Below are 12441 nucleotides of genomic sequence, written 5' to 3'. Positions count from 1 at the left end.
CTCCCATGTGGGCGAGACAACCATGGTTTCCACACCTACGCAGGATGGCGCTGTGCGAGCCCATCAAACTCCCAGCCTGGTACAACCTACTGTCCCAGCAACAAGGTCAAACAGTGCACCAGGAACCCAACTCAATGAACCTGGCAGCATGGCTCCTGAGGTCATAGAGTTTGGGCATCTCAATTTACCACAGAGGTGTATGGACATCCTAAAAGAATCCAGGAAACCAAACACAAGGCACTGTTACTTTGACAAGTGGAAGAGATTCGTTATTTGGTGCCAGAATAAACAAATCAACCCAGTTGATTGCACTCCTTCCAACGTGGTAACATACATGCTCCACCTGCTGGACGCAGGTTTGGTTTTTAACTCTCTGAAAGTACACCTGGCAGCCCTCTCGGCTTACACCACATCCCATAACAAAGTATCGTGGTGGAAAGTACCAGTAGTTAAAGCCTTCATGGAAGGAGTAAAGAGACTTCACCCTCCTATTTCGAACCCACCGCCAGGATGGGACCTCAATGTGGTGCTAGCTAAGCTCATGGGCCCCCCTTTCGAACCCATGCATAAAAGTAGTCTCAAACACCTGACTTATAAAACGGCCTTCTTAGTAGCCATTACCTCCATAAAAAGGGTCAGTGAAATTCAGGCTCTGTCAGTGCAGGATCCTTTCTTTATTATCCACAAAGACAAACTGGTTTTACGCACACACCCTAGGTTCTCACCTAAATTTATATCTAAATTCCATGTAAACCAGTCCATCGAGCTTCCGGCTTTCTTCCAGAACCCGCAAAGCTCGGCTGAGGTGAAACTACACACCCTTGATGTGCGTAGGGCGGTCCTCTACTATGTAAATAAAACCAGACCGCTAAGAAAAACAGATCAACTGTTTGTCTCCGTAGCTACAGGCAGAGAGGGGGATCGCGTCTCTAAAGGCGCGATCTCGAAGTGGATTATCAACTGTATACAGCTGTGTTACTCTCTTTCTGGAAAAACTCTGCCTTTTACGCCAAGGGCCCATTCTACTAGAGGCATTGGTGCCACTCTGGCTTTCATTGCAAATGTTCCCCTCGACACCATTTGCAAAGCAGCTACTTGGAGCTCTATTCACACTTTTACTCAGCATTACTGCATTGACACTCATTCCAAGACAGATACACAAGTGGGACAAGCGGTTCTAAGACACCTGTTTGCTCATGACCCTTCTCACATCCCACCTCCTTCTTCGGGTACTGCTCGCTAATCTATGCACAGCATGTGATCTAAGCAGATTCCACAAGCCTCAGAAGGGATACATTACTCACCGTAATCGTATTTCTGATGCTTGTATCTGCTTAGATTCACATGCGACCCACCCTTCCTCCCCTCCGAGAGAAGGCGCATGATTGCTTGTAGTCTTACCTTTCTGTCTATCTGCTTGGATTATCTGTACTCACGCTACTCCTCATGCTTCCTCATGTCAGAAAAAATACAATCTGAGGATCCCAGACGCGTGAGGGATCTTGGGTACAGTGGACGTCACACTAGGGATAGTATTACTGGCACGCCTGTGTCGACGCCCATTTTCGAGTTTCGAAAAACAAACTGTAATACTCCGCAGCTTCCACTAGATGTCGGCCTATGCACAGCATGTGAATCTAAGCAGATACAAGCATCAGAAATACGATTACGGTGAGTAATGTATCCCATATATATCATTGATCAGACCTCACACCCTGTAGTCAGTCATCCATTTTCATCGGGATGAAGCGGCTATACAGGAAGTAGATGCTTCAGATCCCAGAGCGCCCGTTTGGATTGATAAGGCAACGGCTTCCGACGCACGAATTGGACTGCAGCGATATGGTGAGCTGTGTGTTATGACTGATGGCTGTTAGTAGAGGATTGGTCATCCGTGTTGTACGTGGTATTTTCTGCACGCCACCTCATTCATTGATGTCTTCAGTGTTGTGACCGCAAGATGAGTGATTCGTTCATTCTCCCAAGGCACAGCCTTGCATCGAGTGTGTCAGTGCATATTGACTGCGGTTCTCTCCGCTCGTATACAGTATATTCCTAAGTTGTCTGGAATGTGTTATCGGTGTACTAATGATATAGCTGATGGTCCCCATTCATCGTGTCGCTGTGATTCTGAATAGATTGCCAGTCCTCCAGTTCTAATGAGGGTATGTATCCTCTTTGCAGAGTCCTAGGATCCCCTCAAGCTAGGATATGGGGTATGTACGGAACAAAACCATTAATTGTAAGTATATGAAGCAGGTCCAAGTTATGCGTTACCTGCCATTTCAAATTGCATACTGAGTCTGTATATCATACATTGCAGGCATCCCCAGTCCAGAATTAGATGCAGTATCAGGCGGTATTACTCGGCAGGACGCATTTGATAACTCCCCCCGGATCAGTCCTCCATCCAGAGGATTTCTCCTTTGGAATTCAGAGGTAATTTTTTCTCACGAATGAATTGCATTTTTCCACATATGCACTGAGACTGAAGGTACAGGCTAATGCTAGATCTGGTCCTCTTTTAGGCGACCATTTGACATTAGGAAGAGTTCGAGCAGACTGAGAAACCCAGTACTCTCGAATGTTTTGAATTGATTTCTGTGGAACCTAGACTACCCTCACCACGTGGTGAGTTGAGGTTAGTGTGGGTTCAATACAACCACGTCTGAGTTGTTTTGGAGCCTAATAGGCTTATGATGTCTTGGCCATTGAAGAAATGAGGCTGGATTTTGAATTAATGTTTTTATACTTTCTAGGCAGCCAGAAACCACAAAGAACAGAGTTTTTACCTTCCATCGACACAGAAAAGACAAGTGTAGAAAGAACCACCCTTGTATTTGTCTTGAACGTCCTTTTGAACTGTGTGCCCACCATTGTTGGCCTGAGAGTGACCTAAACATATGTAGACATGATAAGCCTACATGAACAACATGTGGACTAGTGTATAAACTGTAGATTTATCTGGGTTATACTCCCACCTGTGTGAATATTTTGTATTGAGCGATAAGGAGGTCTTTGAGACCTGACCGTCCTTGTCGCTACCTTGTGTGAGTGCGGAAGTGGACATTTGCTGGTGTGACTGTGCAAGATTGATGGAATAGTTGTTGTGTTGTGTTTCTTTGGTGTCTTGGGTAATGCCTTTCAATTGTTTTTAAGATGTGGTGTATTTTATGTGTTTGTGAATAATCAATGTACAAAATAAATATATATTTTGTGATAATCAGTATATGAGTTAAGTGGTTATCCAGCCTCTTCAATCACGGTTCGTGTGTTTTGATTTACATTTGTATTTTGCCTGAAGAACTGGTTGATATGCAGGCACCCTTATAAACGATTACTTATGTGTGCATGAATGGATGAATATGAGGGTAGGAATACAGATGGAGGTATATGACTGTGTAATGGTGTGTTAGTGTACGGTGGTAACGCTATATTACTATTTTGGAGTTGCTAAAATCCCGGCGACATAACACAAAGTGAGTAAATGCTGAGGTGCACTTAGTAAGCATGAAGCAAATAGCAGTGGGTTGATGCAATTGTGTACCTTAATATACAAGAACACTGTACTGTCTTAGTAAGAGGTACACCTCAACGATATCATGGCACTTACTTTGTTGGCTGTCGAGAATAGGCTTCCTCTGGGTTGCGTTTTGAAGTTGACACGCCACTGGCTTTTAGGACATAGGTGGTAACTGCAACTGTGAAAGAAGACAGTAAGACAATATGTTTGTAAATGGCATACTGGCTACTTTTTGAGAATGCATTACATAAAAGGGTAGGAGGTGTGTTGGCAGGAAGAATTAGTGTGTGTCTGTAATTGGATGGCTTTGTATATGAATGGGGATTTGGGAGCATCAGCATTGTTGGTAAGGGGTACGTGGGTCATTTGTAAGTGTACTGTATGACATGCCATTTAGCAAGTGTGTGCATTGGTGTAAGAGTATTTACTTTGCAAATGGATTAGTCCTAGTTGTAGAAGGGTGAGGAGAAAAAATTGGGAGAAGTGTACATCTTGGAAAGGAAAATGTATTTGTGTGTGAAATTCCATTACCTTTTCTGCACATATATGCTTCCTACATGAGCACAGCCATTATTTCACTTCTTGGACTTAAATATCCACATTTACGAATGATACATTTTTTTGCCGTTGCAAGAAATGTTACATTCTGTGAAGTGTGCAAGCTAAGTGGCAGGCACCCTGTTTTTATGCATTCAATGTATGTACTTGGTTTAGGTTGGTAGGATACATTTGGTGCTCCTTTTGTGCGATGATTTTATGACTTTTGTAGGAGATGCGCTAGTGCGGAGAATAATTCATACCATTGTCGGAAGGAAAGAGAGTAACTGTTTGGCTATCACAATGGCTGATATGGGTAAATGAAAACTTTCCAAGCACATACCACTGAACTGCCACTTGATGGTAGATAATGGGAGAAATGACAGTATGCTTTTTGAGTACGTTATGGAGGTTGAGTGGCAGATAACCTGCTCAGAGGCACTTATAACAGAGTTGTAAACATACTGTAGAAAAAATATTTATGCCTGTACTTTGTGGTGAGGGGTGTGCCGATGTGGATGAATGGTGCTTTCAAATCACACGAGAAAAAAGTAGTGGGAAGGGAAGGAGGACTGCTCCTGCTTTACTTGGGTGCAGCCCCCGCGGTAGTTGTGGTAGCACACGTGCCTCATCCTGTCCTCCTCAGCATGCTGGGCTTGGGAATGGCACTGTGGGGATTATCCAATCAGGTGCTGAGGGTGTGGTTCACAGGAAGGGGCAGTAATACCTTTTTTTCATTACTCTGTTTAGTGAGGCTGGGAGAGATGGAGAGACGCACAGTGTTGATCGTGGGTGATGCCTTTGTGTACGATCTGCACAGGTATGCCCTGGAAAGACACGTTAGTGGCAATTTCGATTTGGAAGAAGTGGAGGCTTTGTGGTGCAGTGTCAATGTGTGCCATTTCGCCGTTGTGCTTGCACTCTGCAGACATGTGGCCACTGTCGCTACTGTTCATCTTGTCATGGTGCATTATGGAGCCCTGCATTTGGGTTACCTGGCTTGTTCACGTTTTTTCCGTCAACTAAAGAACCTGATGAAAGCAGTGAAGCAGATTTTTCCCACTGCCAAGGTGGGTTTCTCATCCATGCCACCAAGAAGGGTATGGGACAATCGCTATGTAATTTGCCCCCAGCCAGAGGTCGGAAGGTGTCTTATAAACAGAAGCATGTGTGATTTTGTGGCCGCTGCTGGGATGTTTTTCTGTGACCATGAAATCCTTGATTCTCAAAATGTGTACATTTTCCATGCAAATGGCATTTCTTTTTCCACCACTGGAAATGGTCTTGTGTTTTATAATGTACAAGATGCTTTGAACAGGTCACTGTAAGAATGTAGGGAGGAGAAGAAAACAACCCCCGCCCCCAAAAAAGGTGTTTGTTTACAAGCACCTAAAAAATTAAAAAAAATAATAATAAAATAAAACACTAAAGACGAAATGCCCTCCCCTGGTTGAATTGTATTCCCACACTTACGCACACAGCACGATAAGTCTGCGGACCTTCCAGGATTGTATTGTCACATACGGGGCTTTTGAGGATGGCTGGCATGAAAATAGGACTGTGGAGGCTAAGTGATTGCTCAATAAGGTTTCTGGGTGTGGTGTGTATGCAGAGACTGTGGCAGAAGGTGTATTTGTAGAGAGAAATGCAGTAGTCTATGGTTATGGCTGTGCGTTTCAGGAGACAGTGTATGGCTTTAGGGGAATAATCAGATACATTGGTTGAAAGTGAATGCAAAGCACTGTGCAGGGGCTACACGTTTTGGATTGTATCGTGTGGATGTACACTGGTAAGGAGTACGTGCAATGCAGTGACTGATTTTGGTTCCTATTTGTGCCACTTTGGTGACGCGCGATCATCCAGACATTATTATTCTTCGTTGTGGAGGGTAAAGCTTGGACATGTTACCTAAATTTCTCTGCAGTTTGTGATGGAGGAGGCACTTGGCCAGGTCATGCGTAAGTTTGCGAACTCCTGCATAATTTTTTGTCACATTATGGACACACATGTGGCTGCGTTGTTCTTCATTTGGTCCGCAAATGGAGAAAGCGAGGCAAGAAGGCTATTTGTGTCTTTTTCCGACATGTGACCCTGTCCTACTTCCACAATGGAAATATTACATTTAATAACACAAAGATTTTTTCCACAAATGGCGTTCATCTTACTGATCTTGGCAATCCGGTTTTTCTGTGACCTATCCAAAATGCATTGCTGCCCTTTTTGCAAGTACAGCAAGCATTTGTCTATTAGATGTTGCACACTTCAACCCTTCGAAACGCAAACAAACACCACAAAAAACACTTTTTACAGGCAGCCCTTTCTACCTGAACGGACTGCAATGTTTTTCACAGAGCTACTCCTCCCATTATTTACCGCACAATTTGTGGAGCGTATAGGCTGCACGGCGGCCTGCATCCTTTCATTGGCAATCCCATTTTTGACCTCTGAATGGTGGCTCTGAAAGAAGCCTTTTTTTAAACTTATTTCCTTTTTCCGTTTGTTTTGTATCTTTCTTGGTCTTGTAACACACGACACAGAAGGAAGGAAGGAAGAGAAGGGAGAGTATGGAAGGGGCACCAACCACAGGGATAAGATGGGGGAAGTGCAGAGAGAGGAAGATGTTGGGTGGCCCTCACTTCAGTACTGGGCAGTCAGTCTCATGCTCCCGGACCGAACTCTCGAAACCACTTCGAAGTTGCTCCCCTCTGCAGAGTACTGTGTTGCACTACATGCACAATACAATGACCTTTGACATGTAAGGGTTGGCTGCACAGCATATGGCCTGCAAGAATACTTTAGGGATCTGCTGCTCTACAGGAATGTTCTTGGTGTTGGCAGGAGGAGATGCGGCGAATGCTGTAGAAGAAAGTTCTCTACTGCATTGTTCGAAGGGCACTACCCTCCAGTCTCTCCTGCCTTTAGTTTCGATTTGAGATGTTGTCGCATGGAGGTGGTGCCGTAGCTGGACAAGAAGGTTTTCTGCGCCTGAGTAAGTGCATCTCACCTGGTCAGCATGAAATTTCAGCACGTCTCCTATGCTGGTAAACGGTTTCCACACCCAGCAGTCACCCAGCAGTCCGCAGTCACGCTGGTTGCAGACATTGGGGATTTGCTCTACTTCATTCTCGCTCTCCTCTTGTTCCGTATCTACACTAGCACGCCTCTTCCCTTGTCCAGGCCCTTCGGAAGGAGGTGGTGGTGGTGAGGGTGTAGGTGCTGCTGGCATAGAGGCAGCACCCATCTTTGCCATTAGTTGCAAAGGGCATATAGCACAGCAGAATTGCTGCTCAGAAAGCAATTCCACCAGAAAGGAATGTGGCCCAGTACTCTGCTCTGCAAAGCCAAAAACAGAATGCGGAGCAGCTCTGGGTTGTGGCCTTTTGTAGGGCTGCTGTGGAGTCCTTTCACCCGGAAAACGGGCCTAAATCGCTCAAACAAATAGTTAAATGTACAAGGGCACACTGGGGGATGTTTGTAGGCGTGTACTTTCACAATGACACTCCTTACATTGGAGAACACAGTATTTTTCCGATGTCCAAGGGCCCGGATTGTGTCCGGCAAATAAGGGCCCATGCGCAGCGTAGATGCAGTCACATAGTGACGTCGCAAATGTACTGAAATGGGACGGCTGTCCGTAGAACGCGTATTGGGCGACATACTTTGTGCGCATGTGAATAAGTGTGCTACAAGCAGGGTTGCCCTCCCTCGACTCATTAAAAGTGCAACACATGTCCGCCGATCATTTTCACCCAAGCTGGATGTTTGTAGGCTACAGCAACTGCAATGTTTGTGTGCACAGGTGTCCTTAGGACGTGGGTGGACACCTCGACCTACTGAAGTTAAAGCTTTTTCCCAGCAAGCTCGACAGGGGTGGTGTTACCAGGACACAGAGGATGATTTACGCAAAGCTGTGGAACTGACAGAAGTGCGCTCCCACAACTAATTAAATGTGCATTAGAAGATGCTCACATGCGGCCAGTACTGGTGTCCTACGGATAACTGCATTGTGATTGCGCATACGCCGGGCAGGTGCAGTGTCCCAAGGAAACCTCCATGTTGCTTAACTGCTGCCATTTTGGATAGTACTGTGGGCAGCAGACTTATAATGCAGTTTTAACACAAAAGGAAAGCCACTTACATACCCACCAACACTTTATATCTACACCTTTAATTTCTAAGCTATATAGACACCATTAGGAAAGGAAAGGGGTAGCACAAATGGATACATACACAGGGGAATTGGCAATTTGAACAAGTTTGTAATGAGGGGAGGCAAGGATTGAGGTCTCATCGTAACGTCTCTGCTCAAAGGGATTTTGTTGGGGATGGTGGGCTGGGAAATGGAATGGGTACACGTGAAGATAGGGCAGTGGTACTTCATGTTTCCCATAATATGCCCTTGTACAACATCTTTTAAGGCGGCTAAATTGTTTAGCACTTGTTGCATTTTGATGTCCAGGCTGAATAGGTTGGTTTTTACAGAGTTAAGTTTAGTTTAGTTTAGTTTGTTTATTTATAAAGCGCATCCGAACCCTCAGGTAACTGGGCGCATAGTCATGTGTACAGCAAGGTTACATATCGTTGCACAAACATCGTATAACAACAGACAGAGCGTACATTATTCCAAGCTCTGAGTGCTTACATACAAGAGTAGAATATACCAAGAAAAGAGAGGTATGTACAAAGAATATGGGATGAGGAATAATAGTTACAGTGGCTAATGCGGACCAGGTTACAGGTTGGTCCTGAGTATGCTGTAGGTAGAGTAAGCATTGCTACAGGTGTAGAGCGGCGGCTAGCAGGTCATGATGGTGTTAATCTGGGTGTTTAGGCTAATAGCCAAGATTTTACCATAGCTCTGAATGGCCAGAATGCGACTTCCGATCTAATTGTAGTGGGGAGGGTGTTCCAACATTGTGCTGCAAGCACTGGAAAACTGGAACCCCCTGCTGTTTTTAGGTTGAAATTCGGGATCTTTAGTTGGTGTAGGTAAGGTGTTCGGGTGGGTCTAGTGGGGCAGTGTCTAGAGAATTTGTCAGAAAGATACCGTGGGGCAGTGTGAGATAGGCACTTGTGGGTGATGACCAGTGTTCTTAGTTTAATTCTGTCCCGGATCGGGAGCCAGTGGACTTCTTTTCTAGTCGTAGATATGTGCGCCTTGCGCGGGAGGTTGAGGGCACATCTAAGTGCATTATTTTGCAGGATCTGGAGTCTATTCAAGTTTTTAGTGGAAGTGCCTAAGTAGAGTGTGTTACAATAGTCTAATTTAGACAATATCAGCGCTCTAGAAAGCGTGAGGCAGCTAGAGGTGGAGAGAAAAGGCCTGCAGGCATTGATCAATTTATTGGTGTGTGAGGTAGCTGAGATGGGTAGTATTTATTTGTTTCTTTAGTGAAAGGGTAGAATCTAGATATACACCTAATGTTTTAACCGCTTTGGAGACTTTTATGATGTTGCCATCAATAGTAAAGGAGTGGTACCTTTGGTCCAGTTTGTTGAGGCGCGCTTGGGAGCCTACGATAAGCAGTTCTGTCTTATCGTCGTTAAGGCAGAGACTGTGTGTGGCCATCCATGTTTGGATTTCTGAGTAGATATCATTAAGCTTGGCAACATCTTCCTCGTAGCTACCAGTGAGCGTGATGAGGACCTGGGTGTCGTCAGCATAATTAGTGTAGCTGACACCCAGATCGTCAAGACGGTCAAATAGGAGCTTCGTGAAAATGTTGTAAAGTGTGGGAGAAATGCAGGAGCCTTGTGGCACTCCACATGTGATTGGGATGGGGTCCGCAGCCGCGGAGGGGGCGAAGACTCTAGTCGTTCTGTCAGACAGAAATGACTGGATCCACTTAGTGGCATTCTGGGAGAATGCAGCAGCCGAGGAGAGGTGTTGTGTGAGGATCTGGTGGTCGACCAGATCAAAGGCAGCAGAGAGATCCAACAAGAGCAAAATGGCCAGTTTGCCCTTGTCTTTGCCATCATCCATTTGGATTTTTAGATCCAAGAGGGCAGTTTCAGTCCCGTGCCTTGGTCTGAAGCCGGATTGTCGCAGGCCTAGGAGATTGTTTTCTTCCAAATGTTGTTGTATTTGGAGATAGGCTACCCTGTCCAAAATTTTGAGGAGAAATGGGACTGTGGTGATGGGCCTGTAATTTGTGGGAATGTTGGGATCTAGATTTGGTTTTTTGAGCAGGGGTAGGACCCACGCTTCTTTGAGGTTGTTGGGGACCACTGAGTTCTTGAAGGAGGAGTTGATCAGAGAGGTGATGAGAGGGGCTAACTCATTAGCACCATCTTTGATGACGGATGCTGGGCAAATGTCACCTTTGCAATTGGATGGTTTGAGACTGGCGATGTGACTGGAGAGAAGCCGGTCAAGTGGCACAGCGAGTAGAGCGCTCGCTTTGACATCAGTTTAGAGCCTGCGAACGCAGGTTCGAATCCCGGCAGCGCCAAACTCAGCGTTTCATCCTTCCGAGGTCGATAAATGAGCACCACACACCGTGGGTAATAATAAGCAGCGCTCAGATACCTAAGGGTTCGTAGCGCTATATAAATGCCAAATTATTATTATTATTATTATTATTAAGTGGAAGGATGGGCAGATAGGGGTAATGTGGTTAATGTTGCTGCTGGGGTTCTGTAAAGAGGCGAGGCTAGCCTTTTTTGCTTTTATCTTAGTTTGTAGGAGGGCAATTTTGTTAGCAAGGGCGAGCTGGATATTGTTACACCAGGCCTTGTCTTTGATGCAGTCCTCTGTAGGGGGCAGTGGTGATTTAAGTTCTCTTAGTATAGAGAAGAGTTCTTTGGTGCCAGATTTGGCATTTTGTATTCTCAAATTGTAGATCTCTTTCTTGGCATTTAAGATGGCGGATTTGTAGGTGGAGGCAGCTGAGGCAAATTTGTCTAGTGGAGAGAGAAGGGGCTTTTCTCCAGCTGATTTCTGCAGTTCTTTTAATATTGCGGAGAGCTTTTAATTCTGCTGAGAACCATTTGTTGGAATGGGCAATAGGTTTGGCTTTTCGTTGTTTGAGAGGAGCTATTTGGTTAAGGGCTAGTTCTAAAGTCTTGTTATAAAGGTCTACTATGGCTGCTGGGTTGTTTTTTTGCGTAGGTAGATTAGCTTTACTGATAGGCGCGAGAAGAAGTTTGAGGTTTTCTATAGTGATGTTGCAGTTGTTTCTGGAGATTATTTGAGGTAGCTTTGTGAGTTGTGTGATAGGTGGTGGTGATCTGGGTAAGGAGAAGGTAATGAGATGATGGTCAGTCCAAGCACAAGGTGTGATGTCAGTCAGTGAAAGGTTACAATTAGCATCTGCAAGCCAATCTAAGGATCTTCCTTTTGTGTGTGTAGGTTGGTTAATGTGTTGGGTGAAGCCTAGATGAGTAATCGTGTCGTTTAGGGAAGTGGCTTGGTTGTCATTAGGGTCGTTGAGTCCCAGATTGAAATCTCCCCGAATGATGATTTGGGATTTCGGTTTCAAATTGGTAGTGAGTAAGAGAGAGATATCCTCTTCAAAGGAGGAGGGGGGTCATGGGGGTCTGTATATAATATGGAGCAAGATGGTTTGTGTGTCAGATAATGGGAGTTTGACAGATAGTAGTTCAGCAGAAGGTAGGGTTGTGCTGGTTACTTCTCTGATATTAAGGGTGGATTTTGCAATAATTGCTATTCCTCCGCCTAGTCCACTTTTCCTGTCAGCTCGGATGATGTTGTAGTTGTCTGGCGTGGCTAGCGCTATTGTGGGACCAGCTGCTGGGTGGAGCCATGTCTCCGTGCTGGCGATAAAGTCTAGGTGGTTAGTGGAGATAATGTCAGCGACATCAGTTGCGTGGGCGACCAATGAGCGAGCGTTGATGAGGGCTCCCTTGATAGAGGTCTGTGGCGGGTTAGTTTTCGTGTGTGATGGCGGGTGCGGAATAGTAAGGTTGTGACTGGGTGGGAGTTCAGAAGGTGAGGTGGGCTGCTTGGGGTTTGTAGTCTGATTGGTGAGCATTCTAGTGAATTTTGTGACAAGATTCGTACGATAGCTGAGTCTATCGTTTCTAGTTGTGGTCAATGGGGCTATGTTCAGGCATGTGGTAGAGGGTGCAACAAGGCGAGAGCCTAGTCTTATATTTCTAAGTGGTGTGGGACAGGGTATGCATGGTGAAGGTGGACGGGCGAATCTGTTTATCCATTCTATTGGAGATAGTAGGTCTGGGTAAAGTGGTGTGGTTGTGTGGGTGCGGAGCAACGGGAGGAGGGTAGCCATGGTTAGAGTGGCACCTCTAAGTGTGGCCATTGTAGGTGGCTTGGTTCTAATGGTGGTGGCAGTGAGATTCATAGGCTTTTAGCAAGAGTTCAGTGGTGACTACAGGTAGGGCACAACACAGCTCAAATG

The 12441-nt window shown here is 45.4% G+C and overlaps 1 protein-coding gene across 1 annotated transcript in view; it reads left to right on the top strand.

Annotated features, from left to right (window-relative positions):
* The window catches only part of HIBADH (3-hydroxyisobutyrate dehydrogenase), a 1418622-nt gene that overhangs the window by 486097 nt on the left and 920084 nt on the right, over window positions 1-12441 (top strand). The gene's annotated exons all lie outside the window — the stretch shown is intronic.

Source organism: Ambystoma mexicanum, chromosome 2q (assembly GCF_040938575.1).
Source record: "Ambystoma mexicanum isolate Mex_15411 chromosome 2q, UKY_AmexF1_1, whole genome shotgun sequence".
Classification (NCBI taxonomy): domain Eukaryota; kingdom Metazoa; phylum Chordata; class Amphibia; order Caudata; family Ambystomatidae; genus Ambystoma; species Ambystoma mexicanum.
The sequence above is the reverse complement of the archived record's forward strand: the minus strand, read 5'-3'. Positions and strand labels throughout refer to the sequence as shown.